This window comes from Carcharhinus amblyrhynchos, chromosome 16, assembly GCF_965287045.1.
Source record: "Carcharhinus amblyrhynchos chromosome 16, sCarAmb.v2.hapA, whole genome shotgun sequence".
In the NCBI taxonomy this organism is placed as follows: domain Eukaryota; kingdom Metazoa; phylum Chordata; class Chondrichthyes; order Carcharhiniformes; family Carcharhinidae; genus Carcharhinus; species Carcharhinus amblyrhynchos.
Genome location: NC_137339.1, coordinates 57,612,113 through 57,625,559, shown reverse-complemented (window position 1 = coordinate 57,625,559; position 13,447 = coordinate 57,612,113).

Genomic DNA, 13,447 nt, shown 5'->3' with positions numbered 1-13,447 from the left:
ACCATGAGAAACTACAAAGGGTTGTGGACGAAGCTCAGTCTATCACTTAAACCAGCCTACCACCCACTGACATACATCAAGCAGGAAGTAGCATGATATGAAGAATATAAACTGCAAAGTCTCTATTTAACTTATACTTTAAGAGTTCAAGTGAGTAAAGGATAAAGGTATTCTTTTTCAGAGGAAGTTTTTAAAGGATTTATTACTGTCACAAGTAGGCTGACATTAACACTGCAATGAAATTACTGTAAAAATCCCCTAGTTGCCACATTCTGGTGCCTGTTTGGGTACACTGAGGGAGAATTTAGCATGGCTAATGCACCTAACCAGCACATCTATGGGACTGTGGGAGGAAACTGGAGCACCTGGAGGACACTCACGCAGACATGGGGAGAACATGCAGACTCTGCACAGAGAGTGACCCAAGCTGGGAATTGAAACCGGGTCCCTGGCACTGCAAGGCAACAGTGCTAACCACTATGCCGTCCTGAAAAAGACATAGAAACATAGAAGATAGGAGCAGGAAGAGGCCATTTGGCCCTTCAAGCCTGCTCCGCCATTCATTAAAATCATAGCTGATCATCCAACTAATCCTGCTTTTTCCCATAACCTTTGGTCCCATTTGCCCCAAGTGCAATATCCAGCCACCTCTTGAATGCACTCAATGTTTTGGCATCAACTACTTCATTACTGTGGTAATGAATTCCACAGATTCACCACTCTTCAGGTGAAGAAATGTCTCCTCACCTCCATCCTAAATCATCTACCCTGAATCCTCAAACTGCGACTCCTGGTCCTGAACTCCCCCACCATTCGGAACATCCACCCTGCATCTATCATGTCTAGACCTGTTAGAATTTTGTAACTCTGTATGAGATCCCCCTTCATTCATCTGAACTCCAGCGAAAACAATCCTAACCTAGTCAATCTCTCCTCCTACATTAGTCCCGCCATCTCCTGAATCAGCTGCACTCCCTCGAGAGCAAGGACATCCTTCCTCAGAAAAGGAGACCAAAACTGCACACAATACTCCAGGTGTGGCCTCACCAAGGCCCTGTATAACTGCAACAACACATCCCTGCTCCAGTACTCGAAACCTCTCGCAATGAAGGCCAACATGTCATTTACCTTCTTTACCGCCTGCTGCACCTGCATACTTACCTTCAGTGACTGGTACACAAGGACATCCAGGTCCCGCTGCATACTCCCCTCTCCCAATTTACAGCCATGTAAGTAGTAATCTGCCTTTTTTTTTGCTACCAGAGTGAATAACTTCACACTTATCAAATTATACTGCATCTGCCATTGATTAGCCCACTTACCCAACCTGTCCAGATCATTCTGTTCATCCTCCCACCCAACTTGGTATCATCTGCAAACTTTGAGATGTTACATTTTGTTCCCACATCCAAATCATTAATATATATATTATGAATAGCTTGGATCCCAGCACTGATCTCTCTGGCACCCCACTAGTTACTGCCTGCCAATTCGAAAAGCACCCATTAATTCTTACTCTTTGTTTCCTCTCTGCCAACCAGTTTTCTATCCATCTCAATACACTTCGTCCAACCCCATGCACTTTAATCTTGCACAATAATCTCTTGTGTGGGATTTTGTCAAATGCTTTCTGAATGTCCAAGTGCACCACATTGACTGGTTCCCCATTGTCAACTCCACTAGTTACATCTTCAAAGAATTCCAACAGATTTGTCAAGCATGATTTCCTCTTTATGAATCCATGCTGACTCTGTCTGATCCTGTCACTGTTTTCTAAATGTTCCACTATAAATTCCTTGATAATGGATTCAAGAATTTTTCCCATTACCAATATTAAGCTTACTGGTCTATAATTCCCTCTTTTCTCTCTACCACTCTTTGAATATTGGAGTGAAATTAACTACTCTCCAATCTGCAGGGACTGTCTAGAGTCTATAGAATCCTGAAAGGTGACCACCAATGCATCCATTATTTCTAGGGCCACTTCCTTAAGTACTCTGGGATGTAGATTATCAGGCCCTGGGGATTTATCCGCCTTCAAAACCACCAATTTTCCCAACACCATTTCTCCACTAATATTGATCTCTCTCAGTTCTTTCCTCACGAAATCTTGCACTTTCCAATATTTCTGGCATCCGATTTGTGTTCTCTTTTGTGAAGACAGAACCAAAGTATATATTCAGTTGCTCAGCCATTTCTTTGTTCCCTATGATACATTCCCCCGTTTCTGTCTGTAGGGGATCTACATTTGTCTTCACCAACCTCTTTCTCTTCACATATCAATAGAAAGTCAGTGTCAGTTTTTATGTTCCCTGCAAGGTTACTTTCATACTGTATTTTTCCCCTTCTTAATCAATCCCTTGGTGCTTCTTTGCTGAATTCTAAACTGCTCCCAATCCTCAGACCTCTTATTTTTCTTGGGCAATTTGTATGCTTCTTCCTTAGATGAGATACTCTCTCTAATTTTCTTTGTAAGCCATGGATTGGCTCTCTTATCCTTTTTGCTTTTGTGCCAGACAGCTGCTGCAGTTCCCTTAAGCATTCCTTGAATGTTAGAACAGATGCCTAGATCGCTATGATATGGTGACAGTAATATTTGGAATTATTCTAGGAACAGTTAGATGTGCCTGTGGGATCTTTAACAATATGACAGATAGGTTAAGGTGGATTGACAGGTGAGTATTTGTGCTTATTTTGGAATTGGGACTCTGAAGTGTAACTTAATAAAAGCTGTTACTAATTCTTTGACAGAGAAGTGGCCATTATTATTGACCAGGGCTTGGAGGGTCTCATGCTGAAGATCTGAGAGTTTGCTTGGATCCTCCTTTTATTTTTCTGGAGGCAGTATCCTGTTCAGGGTCCATACTTCCACACAGGTTGGAGGTTTTCCGGTGTCTTTGCACACACAATCCTATTCAACTGTAGAAGGAATCACTTCAGCACCAGTCTGGGTATCTTCAGCCAATGTCTGCAGCTCAGCAGGTTGCTCAGCCCCTCGGTACGGCTGATCTGAATTCTCCTCCTCCCTGAATCGTTGCTGCCATCCTATTTTTGAACAGAAGTTGCAAAAACTCGTTATTGGCCAGCCGTGATGGTTGCATTGTAGCTGGAAAGTTGCAGTGTGCGGAGGAGGCAGGAGTAAAGGGTTAATCACGCTGTCCTGAAGTCAACGAATGCTGCACTCTTATTGATGTTGAAGTAACCTTTCACCTTTCCCTGTAAAGCTGGGAGGTTTTAAATCAATTTGAAGAGGTTATTGAGGCAGGGCTGACCTTAAGGCAATGTTCAGTCTCATCAGTGACCCTGAACCACATGCTGTTATACACTGATTCATGTGTTTAATCAATGGAAAACAAGTGCAGGAAAAGCAGTTTAGCAAAGAAAAATCATAGAATCCCTACAGTGCTGCAGGAGGCCATTCAGCCCATTGAATCAGCGCTGACTCTCTGACAGAGCATCCTACCCAGGCCCACCCCCTGTCCTAGCCCCGTAACCATATGCATTTATCCCACTAATACACCCAACCTACACATCTTAGGACACTAGGAGGCAATTTAACATAGTCAGTCAACCTAATCTGCATATGTTTCAGACTGTGGGAGGAAACTGGAGCATCCGGTGGAAACCCACGCAGACATGGGGAGAATGTGCAAACCTTACATAGACAGTCACCCGATGTTGGAATTGAACCGGTGTCCCTGGCGCTGTGAGGCATCTCTGGATATGGGTCATCCTTTTAAATACCCTTTATATCGGCTGAAATTCTCCGGCTTCCTAGCCACCTGTTTCCTGCCAGTGGGAGACGGTGCGTTGTTTGCTAGCCGTGGGATTCTCTGGTCCTGTCAATGGGAACTCCCATTGATGTCACCCCACACCAGCAGGAAACCCACAGGCGGGGGTGTGCTGCCGACAGGACCAGAGAATCCCGCCAGCATGAACAGCTGCAGAATTTTGGCCGTAATGTTTTCATTTAACTAATATTTAACTGCAATGACGGGAGCAAGAGAGGTGTATAGACATTGCAGAGTAGATTTCCCCCAATTTATAGTGGTTTTATCAGCATAATCTGGGTGAAATTGGCCAAAGCAGAGTAAAAGATCAGAGAATTTAAAACATCTAAGTACAAATCAAGTTTCAGCAATTTTAATTAAATGCTGGTTTGAAAAAATGTTGAATAGAATCCAACTCCACACTCAAAGCTGGCCAGACCCCACCAAAAGGAATAATAAAAGATTTGTATTTCTATAGCACCATTCACAAACATGCAGTAGGGGCATTTCACAGTAACTTCATTGCACTGTTAATGTGACATTAATAAATAAACTTTAAACTATGCTCCATAATGCCTTACAGCTAATGAAGTGCTTTTTGAAGTGTAGCCACTGTTGCCATTGAGATATACAGCACAGACAGTTTGACAAATTTATTGGATTTCTACACCGCCCCCCCCATCCTTCCATACATCAGGCTTTCAATCCTACCTCATGCACCCACAGGAGAAGACTGGCCATACTGTCTCCTGGCTTCACCTGCTCACTGACTATGAGCAGCGTGCCATGGAGCTGGCAGGCAAGGCAGAGGAGAGGATGGTAACCGACAGCCAGGTCAGCGACTGGCGTGCATGTGGGTATCAGCTATCCCCAAGCCAGCTGCCGGGCCTCAGGGTTCATTCATCCTGAAACTGGTGGGGATGCATGGGCAAACCCGGGGAGTTGTGGATGGGCTGTTAGCAACTACTCTGTGACTGCAAGGGTGTTTAGGCTCATGGGATACGAGGCCAGGTATCTAGATGGGTAGAGAACTTTGCTAAGAGGAGTCAGAGAGTAGTAGTGGAGGGGTCCTTTTCTAGCTGGAGGTCTGTCACTAGTGGTGTGCCGCAGGGCTCAGTTCTGGGACCTCTTCTCTTTGTAGTGTATATAAATGATTTGGAAGAGGGAGTAGGTGGTGTGATCAGCAAATTTGCTGATGACACCAAGATGGCTGGATTGGCGGGCAGTGTGGAGCAGTGTCTGGCAATACAGCGGGATATTGATAGGCTGGTTGATTGGGCAGATACATGGCAAATGGAGTTTAATCCGGATAAATGTGAGGTGATGCATTTTGGCCGCACTAATGTAGGGGAGTGTTATATGATAAAGGGTAAGCCTATAAAGAGTATAGAATCGCAGCGAGACCTGGGGGTGCAAGTGCACAAGTCTTTGAAGGTGGCAGTGCAAGTGGAGAGTGTGGTGAAGAAAGCCTATGGTATGTTAGCCTTCATAGGAAGGGGTATAGAATATAAGAGCTGGAGTCTACTGTTGCAGTTGTACAGAACGTTGGTTAGGTCGCATTTAGGGTACTGCGTCCAATTCTGGTCGCCTTACTACCGGAAGGACGTGGAGACTCTGGAGAGAGTGCAGAGGAGGTTTACCAGGATGTTGCCTGGTATGGAAGGACTGGGTTATGAGGAAAGATTGAAGAAATTGGGGCTCTTTTCCCTTGAAAGACGGCAACTGAGGGGGGATCTAATAGAGGTATATAAGATTATGAAGGGTATAGATAGAGTAAACAGAGGTAAGCTATTTCCTATGATAGAGACACACAGTATAGGGGCCACGGGCTTTAGGTGAGGGGGAGAGGTATAACACAGATATTAGAGGGAGGTTTTTCACACAGAGAGTAGTGGGGGTATGGAATGCTCTGCCAAGTAAGGTGGTGGAGGCACGCACGCTGAAGTTGTTTAAGAGTTACTTAGACAGGCACATGAGTGGGTTGGAGATGGGTGGATATAGGAGATTGTTTTAAATAAGGTTCATTAGCATTGGGGCATCCCTGGTAATGTAAAAGGATATGGTATGATAATAATGTTTTTCTCTTTTAATTCACAGGTTTTAAGTCGGTCTACCTTGTTGTCCAACGAGGGGCATACACGCGATGGGTCGTACTTGGGCTGCTCTTGGTTGTTCAAGATTGGCCTAGTGCTTCATGTCGTTAGTGTACGCTTAAACTGGACCAGATACTGGGCAAGACGACAGCTCAGTGACTATCACTGATTGCTGTGCAGACACATGGATTTGGGCCAGTGTCTGTGGGAGTTTGCGCATTCTCCCCATGCTTGCGTGGGTTTTCTCCGGGTGCTCCGGTTTCCTCCCACACCCCAAAGATGCGCTGTTAGGCTGATTGGCAGGAATAAATTGTCCCTAAATTATTTTCCCTCAATCTGGATTGCCATAAAACAATAGATAAGGGTCACGGGTGAAGTGGGGGGACTGGTAATATTAAAATGGCGGCGTGGGCTCGTTGGGCCGAAGGGCCTGTTTCCCAGGCTGTTTTTGTTCTTTGTTCTTTAGAGGAGTCAAACAGAGCGTAGTTGCAGGAGACATTGCCTTTATAGCATGGAAACCAGGCCAACACTGCAAGGGTGGCATCTGTAATGGAAGGCCTGGTTCAGGGATATATCCTCATGGGTGACAGGGCGCAGACCACACAGCAGGCCAAGGCAGAGACACAGTGGGCCAAGGCAGAGACACAGTGGGCCAAGGCAGAGACACAGTGGGCCAAGGCAGAGACACAATGGGCCGAAGCAGAGACACAGTGGGCCAAGGCAGAGACACAGTGGGCCAAGGCAGAGACACAGTGGGCCAAGGTAGAGACACAGTGGGCCAAGGTAGAGACACAGTGGGCCAAGGCAGAGACACAGTGGGCCAAGGCAGAGACACAATGGGCCAAGGCAGAGACACAGTGGGCCAAGGCAGAGACACAGTGGGCCAAGGTAGAGACACAGTGGGCCAAGGTAGAGACACAGTGGGCCAAGGTAGAGACACAGTGGGCCAAGGCAGAGACACAGTGGGCCAAGGCAGAGACACAATGGGCCGAAGCAGAGACACAGTGGGCCAAGGTAGAGACACAGTGGGCCAAGGTAGAGACACAGTGGGCCAAGGTAGAGACACAGTGGGCCAAGGTAGAGACACAGTGGGCCAAGGCAGAGACACAGTGGGCCAAGGTAGAGACACAGTGGGCCAAGGTAGAGACACAGTGGGCCAAGGCAGAGACACAATGGGCCGAAGCAGAGACACAGTGGGCCAAGGTAGAGACACAGTGGGCCAAGGTAGAGACACAGTGGGCCAAGGCAGAGACACAGTGGGCCAAGGCAGAGACACAATGGGCCGAAGCAGAGACACAGTGGGCCAAGGTAGAGACACAGTGGGCCAAGGTAGAGACACAGTGGGCCAAGGCAGAGACACAATGGGCCGAAGCAGAGACACAGTGGGCCAAGGCAGAGACACAGTGGGCCAAGGTAGAGACACAGTGGGCCAAGGTAGAGACCCAGTGGGCCAAGGCAGAGACACAATGGGCCGAAGCAGAGACACAGTGGGCCAAGGCAGAGACACAGTGGGCCAAGGTAGAGACACAGTGGGCCAAGGTAGAGACCCAGTGGGCCAAGGCAGAGACACAATGGGCCAAGGTAGAGACACAGTGGGCCAAGGCAGAGACACAGTGGGCCAAGGTAGAGACACAGTGGGCCAAGGTAGAGACACAGTGGGCCAAGGTAGAGACACAGTGGGCCAAGGTAGAGACACAATGGGCCGAAGCAGAGACACAGTGGGCCAAGGTAGACACACAGTGGGCCAAGGCAGAGACACAGTGGGCCAAGGTAGAGACACAATGGGCCAAGGCAGAGACACAATGGGCCAAGGCAGAGACACAGTGGGCCAAGGCAGAGACACAGTGGGCCAAGGCAGAGACACAGTGGGCCAAGGTAGAGACACAGTGGGCCAAGGTAGAGACACAGTGGGCCAAGGCAGAGACACAGTGGGCCGAAGCAGAGACACAGTGGGCCAAGGCAGAGACACAGTGGGCCAAGGCAGAGACACAGTGGGCCAAGGTAGAGACACAGTGGGCCAAGGTAGAGACACAATGGGCCAAGGTAGAGACACAGTGGGCCAAGGTAGAGACACAGTGGGCCAAGGTAGAGACACAATGGGCCAAGGTAGAGACACAGTGGGCCAAGGTAGAGACACAGTGGGCCAAGGTAGAGAGACACAATGGGCCAAGGTAGAGACACAGTGGGCCAAGGTAGAGACACAATGGGCCAAGGTAGAGACACAGTGGGCCAAGGTAGAGACACAATGGGCCAAGGTAGAGACACAGTGGGCCAAGGTAGAGACACAGTGGGCCAAGGTAGAGACACAATGGGCCAAGGCAGAGACACAGTGGGCCAAGGCAGAGACACAGTGGGCCAAGGCAGAGACACAGTGGGCCAAGGCCGAGACAGTGGGCCAAGTTAGAGACACAGTGGGCCAAGGTAGAGACACAGTGGGCCAAGGTAGAGACACAGTGGGCCAAGGTAGAGACACAGTGGGCCAAGGTAGAGACACAGTGGGCCAAGGCAGAGACACAATGGGCCGAAGCAGAGACACAGTGGGCCAAGGTAGAGACACAGTGGGCCAAGGTAGAGACACAGTGGGCCAAGGCAGAGACACAGTGGGCCAAGGCAGAGACACAATGGGCCGAAGCAGAGACACAGTGGGCCAAGGTAGAGACACAGTGGGCCAAGGTAGAGACACAGTGGGCCAAGGCAGAGACACAATGGGCCGAAGCAGAGACACAGTGGGCCAAGGCAGAGACACAGTGGGCCAAGGTAGAGACACAGTGGGCCAAGGTAGAGACACAGTGGGCCAAGGTAGAGACCCAGTGGGCCAAGGCAGAGACACAATGGGCCGAAGCAGAGACACAGTGGGCCAAGGCAGAGACACAGTGGGCCAAGGTAGAGACACAGTGGGCCAAGGTAGAGACCCAGTGGGCCAAGGCAGAGACACAATGGGCCAAGGTAGAGACACAGTGGGCCAAGGCAGAGACACAGTGGGCCAAGGTAGAGACACAGTGGGCCAAGGTAGAGACACAGTGGGCCAAGGCAGAGACACAATGGGCCGAAGCAGAGACACAGTGGGCCAAGGCAGAGACACAGTGGGCCAAGGTAGAGACACAATGGGCCAAGGCAGAGACACAGTGGGCCAAGGCAGAGACACAGTGGGCCAAGGCAGAGACACAGTGGGCCAAGGTAGAGACACAGTGGGCCAAGGTAGAGACACAGTGGGCCAAGGCAGAGACACAGTGGGCCGAAGCAGAGACACAGTGGGCCAAGGCAGAGACACAGTGGGCCAAGGCAGAGACACAGTGGGCCAAGGTAGAGACACAGTGGGCCAAGGTAGAGACACAATGGGCCAAGGTAGAGACACAGTGGGCCAAGGTAGAGACACAGTGGGCCAAGGTAGAGACACAATGGGCCAAGGTAGAGACACAGTGGGCCAAGGTAGAGACACAGTGGGCCAAGGTAGAGAGACACAATGGGCCAAGGTAGAGACACAGTGGGCCAAGGTAGAGACACAATGGGCCAAGGTAGAGACACAGTGGGCCAAGGTAGAGACACAATGGGCCAAGGTAGAGACACAGTGGGCCAAGGTAGAGACACAGTGGGCCAAGGTAGAGACACAATGGGCCAAGGCAGAGACACAGTGGGCCAAGGCAGAGACACAGTGGGCCAAGGCCGAGACAGTGGGCCAAGTTAGAGACACAGTGGGCCAAGGTAGAGACACAGTGGGCCAAGGTAGAGACACAGTGGGCCAAGGTAGAGACACAGTGGGCCAAGGTAGAGACACAGTGGGCCAAGGCAAAGACACAATGGGCCAAGGCAGAGACACAGTGGGCCAAGGTAGAGACACAGTGGGCCAAGGTAGAGACACAGTGGGCCAAGGTAGAGACACAGTGGGCCAAGGCAGAGACACAGTGGGCCAAGGCAGAGACCCAGTGGGCCGAAGCAGAGACACAGTGGGCCAAGGTAGAGACACAGTGGGCCAAGGTAGAGACACAGTGGGCCAAGGTAGAGACACAGTGGGCCAAGGCAGAGACACAGTGGGCCAAGGCAGAGACACAGTGGGCCAAGGCAGAGACACAGTGGGCCAAGGTAGAGACACAGTGGGCCAAGGTAGAGACACAATGGGCCAAGGCAGAGACAGAGTGGGCCAAGGCAGAGACAGAGTGGGCCAAGGCAGAGACACAGTGGGCCAAGGCAGAGACACAGTGGGCCAAGGTAGAGACACAGTGGGCCAAGGCAGAGACACAGTGGGCCAAGGTAGAGACACAGTGGGTCAAGGTAGAGACACAGTGGGCCAAGGTAGAGACACAGTGGGCCAAGGTAGAGACACAGTGGGCCAAGGCAGAGACACAGTGGGCCAAGGTAGAGACACAGTGGGCCAAGTTAGAGACACAGTGGGCCGAAGCAAAGACACAGTGGGCCAAGGCAGAGACACAGTGGGCCAAGGTAGAGACACAGTGGGCCAAGGTAGAGACACAGTGGGCCAAGGCAGAGACACAGTGGGCCAAGGTAGAGACACAGTGGGCCAAGGCAGAGACACAGTGGGCCAAGGCAGAGACACAGTGGGCCAAGGTAGAGACACAGTGGGCCAAGGTAGAGACACAGCGGGCCAAGGTAGAGACACAGTGGGCCAAGGTAGAGACACAGCGGGCCAAGGCAGAGACACAGTGGGCCAAGGTAGAGACACAATGGGCCAAGGTAGAGACACAGTGGGCCAAGGTAGAGACACAATGGGCCAAGGTAGAGACACAGTGGGCCAAGGTAGAGACACAGTGGGCCAAGGTAGAGACACAATGGGCCAAGGCAGAGACACAGTGGGCCAAGGCAGAGACACAGTGGGCCAAGGCAGAGACACAGTGGGCCAAGGCCGAGACAGTGGGCCAAGTTAGAGACACAGTGGGCCAAGGTAGAGACACAGTGGGCCAAGGTAGAGACACAGTGGGCCAAGGTAGAGACACAGTGGGCCAAGGTAGAGACACAGTGGGCCAAGGCAGAGACACAATGGGCCGAAGCAGAGACACAGTGGGCCAAGGTAGAGACACAGTGGGCCAAGGTAGAGACACAGTGGGCCAAGGCAGAGACACAGTGGGCCAAGGCAGAGACACAATGGGCCGAAGCAGAGACACAGTGGGCCAAGGTAGAGACACAGTGGGCCAAGGTAGAGACACAGTGGGCCAAGGCAGAGACACAATGGGCCGAAGCAGAGACACAGTGGGCCAAGGCAGAGACACAGTGGGCCAAGGTAGAGACACAGTGGGCCAAGGTAGAGACACAGTGGGCCAAGGTAGAGACCCAGTGGGCCAAGGCAGAGACACAATGGGCCGAAGCAGAGACACAGTGGGCCAAGGCAGAGACACAGTGGGCCAAGGTAGAGACACAGTGGGCCAAGGTAGAGACCCAGTGGGCCAAGGCAGAGACACAATGGGCCAAGGTAGAGACACAGTGGGCCAAGGCAGAGACACAGTGGGCCAAGGTAGAGACACAGTGGGCCAAGGTAGAGACACAGTGGGCCAAGGCAGAGACACAATGGGCCGAAGCAGAGACACAGTGGGCCAAGGCAGAGACACAGTGGGCCAAGGTAGAGACACAATGGGCCAAGGCAGAGACACAGTGGGCCAAGGCAGAGACACAGTGGGCCAAGGCAGAGACACAGTGGGCCAAGGTAGAGACACAGTGGGCCAAGGTAGAGACACAGTGGGCCAAGGCAGAGACACAGTGGGCCGAAGCAGAGACACAGTGGGCCAAGGCAGAGACACAGTGGGCCAAGGCAGAGACACAGTGGGCCAAGGTAGAGACACAGTGGGCCAAGGTAGAGACACAATGGGCCAAGGTAGAGACACAGTGGGCCAAGGTAGAGACACAGTGGGCCAAGGTAGAGACACAATGGGCCAAGGTAGAGACACAGTGGGCCAAGGTAGAGACACAGTGGGCCAAGGTAGAGAGACACAATGGGCCAAGGTAGAGACACAGTGGGCCAAGGTAGAGACACAATGGGCCAAGGTAGAGACACAGTGGGCCAAGGTAGAGACACAATGGGCCAAGGTAGAGACACAGTGGGCCAAGGTAGAGACACAGTGGGCCAAGGTAGAGACACAATGGGCCAAGGCAGAGACACAGTGGGCCAAGGCAGAGACACAGTGGGCCAAGGCCGAGACAGTGGGCCAAGTTAGAGACACAGTGGGCCAAGGTAGAGACACAGTGGGCCAAGGTAGAGACACAGTGGGCCAAGGTAGAGACACAGTGGGCCAAGGTAGAGACACAGTGGGCCAAGGCAAAGACACAGTGGGCCAAGGCAGAGACACAGTGGGCCAAGGTAGAGACACAGTGGGCCAAGGTAGAGACACAGTGGGCCAAGGTAGAGACACAGTGGGCCAAGGCAGAGACACAGTGGGCCAAGGCAGAGACCCAGTGGGCCGAAGCAGAGACACAGTGGGCCAAGGTAGAGACACAGTGGGCCAAGGTAGAGACACAGTGGGCCAAGGTAGAGACACAGTGGGCCAAGGCAGAGACACAGTGGGCCAAGGCAGAGACACAGTGGGCCAAGGCAGAGACACAGTGGGCCAAGGTAGAGACACAGTGGGCCAAGGTAGAGACACAATGGGCCAAGGCAGAGACAGAGTGGGCCAAGGCAGAGACAGAGTGGGCCAAGGCAGAGACACAGTGGGCCAAGGCAGAGACACAGTGGGCCAAGGTAGAGACACAGTGGGCCAAGGCAGAGACACAGTGGGCCAAGGTAGAGACACAGTGGGTCAAGGTAGAGACACAGTGGGCCAAGGTAGAGACACAGTGGGCCAAGGTAGAGACACAGTGGGCCAAGGCAGAGACACAGTGGGCCAAGGTAGAGACACAGTGGGCCAAGTTAGAGACACAGTGGGCCGAAGCAGAGACACAGTGGGCCAAGGCAGAGACACAGTGGGCCAAGGTAGAGACACAGTGGGCCAAGGTAGAGACACAGTGGGCCAAGGCAGAGACACAGTGGGCCAAGGTAGAGACACAGTGGGCCAAGGCAGAGACACAGTGGGCCAAGGCAGAGACACAGTGGGCCAAGGTAGAGACACAGTGGGCCAAGGTAGAGACACAGCGGGCCAAGGTAGAGACACAGTGGGCCAAGGTAGAGACACAGCGGGCCAAGGCAGAGACACAGTGGGCCAAGGTAGAGACACAGCGGGCCAAGGTAGAGACACAGTGGGCCAAGTAGAGACACAGTGGGCCAAGGTAGAGACACAGTGGGCCAAGGCCGAGGTGTCGCTGGGATACATAAGAACATAAGAACATAAGAAATAGGAGCAGGAGTAGGCCATCTAGCCCTTCGAGCCTGCCCCGCCATTCAATAAGATCATGGCTGATCTGTCGTGGCTCAGTTCCACTTTCCCGCCCTCTCCCCATAACCCTTAATCCCCTCTTTTATCAAGAACCCATCAACCCGCTTCTTAAAAATATTTAGCGAGGCAGCCTCCACCACTTCAACGGGCAGAGAATTCCAGAGATTCACCACCCTTTGAGTGAAGAAGTTCCTCCTCAACTCCGTTCTAAACCGCCTCCCCTTTATCTTGAGGCTGTGCCCCCTAGTCCTACTGTCTTTTTTGAGCGGGA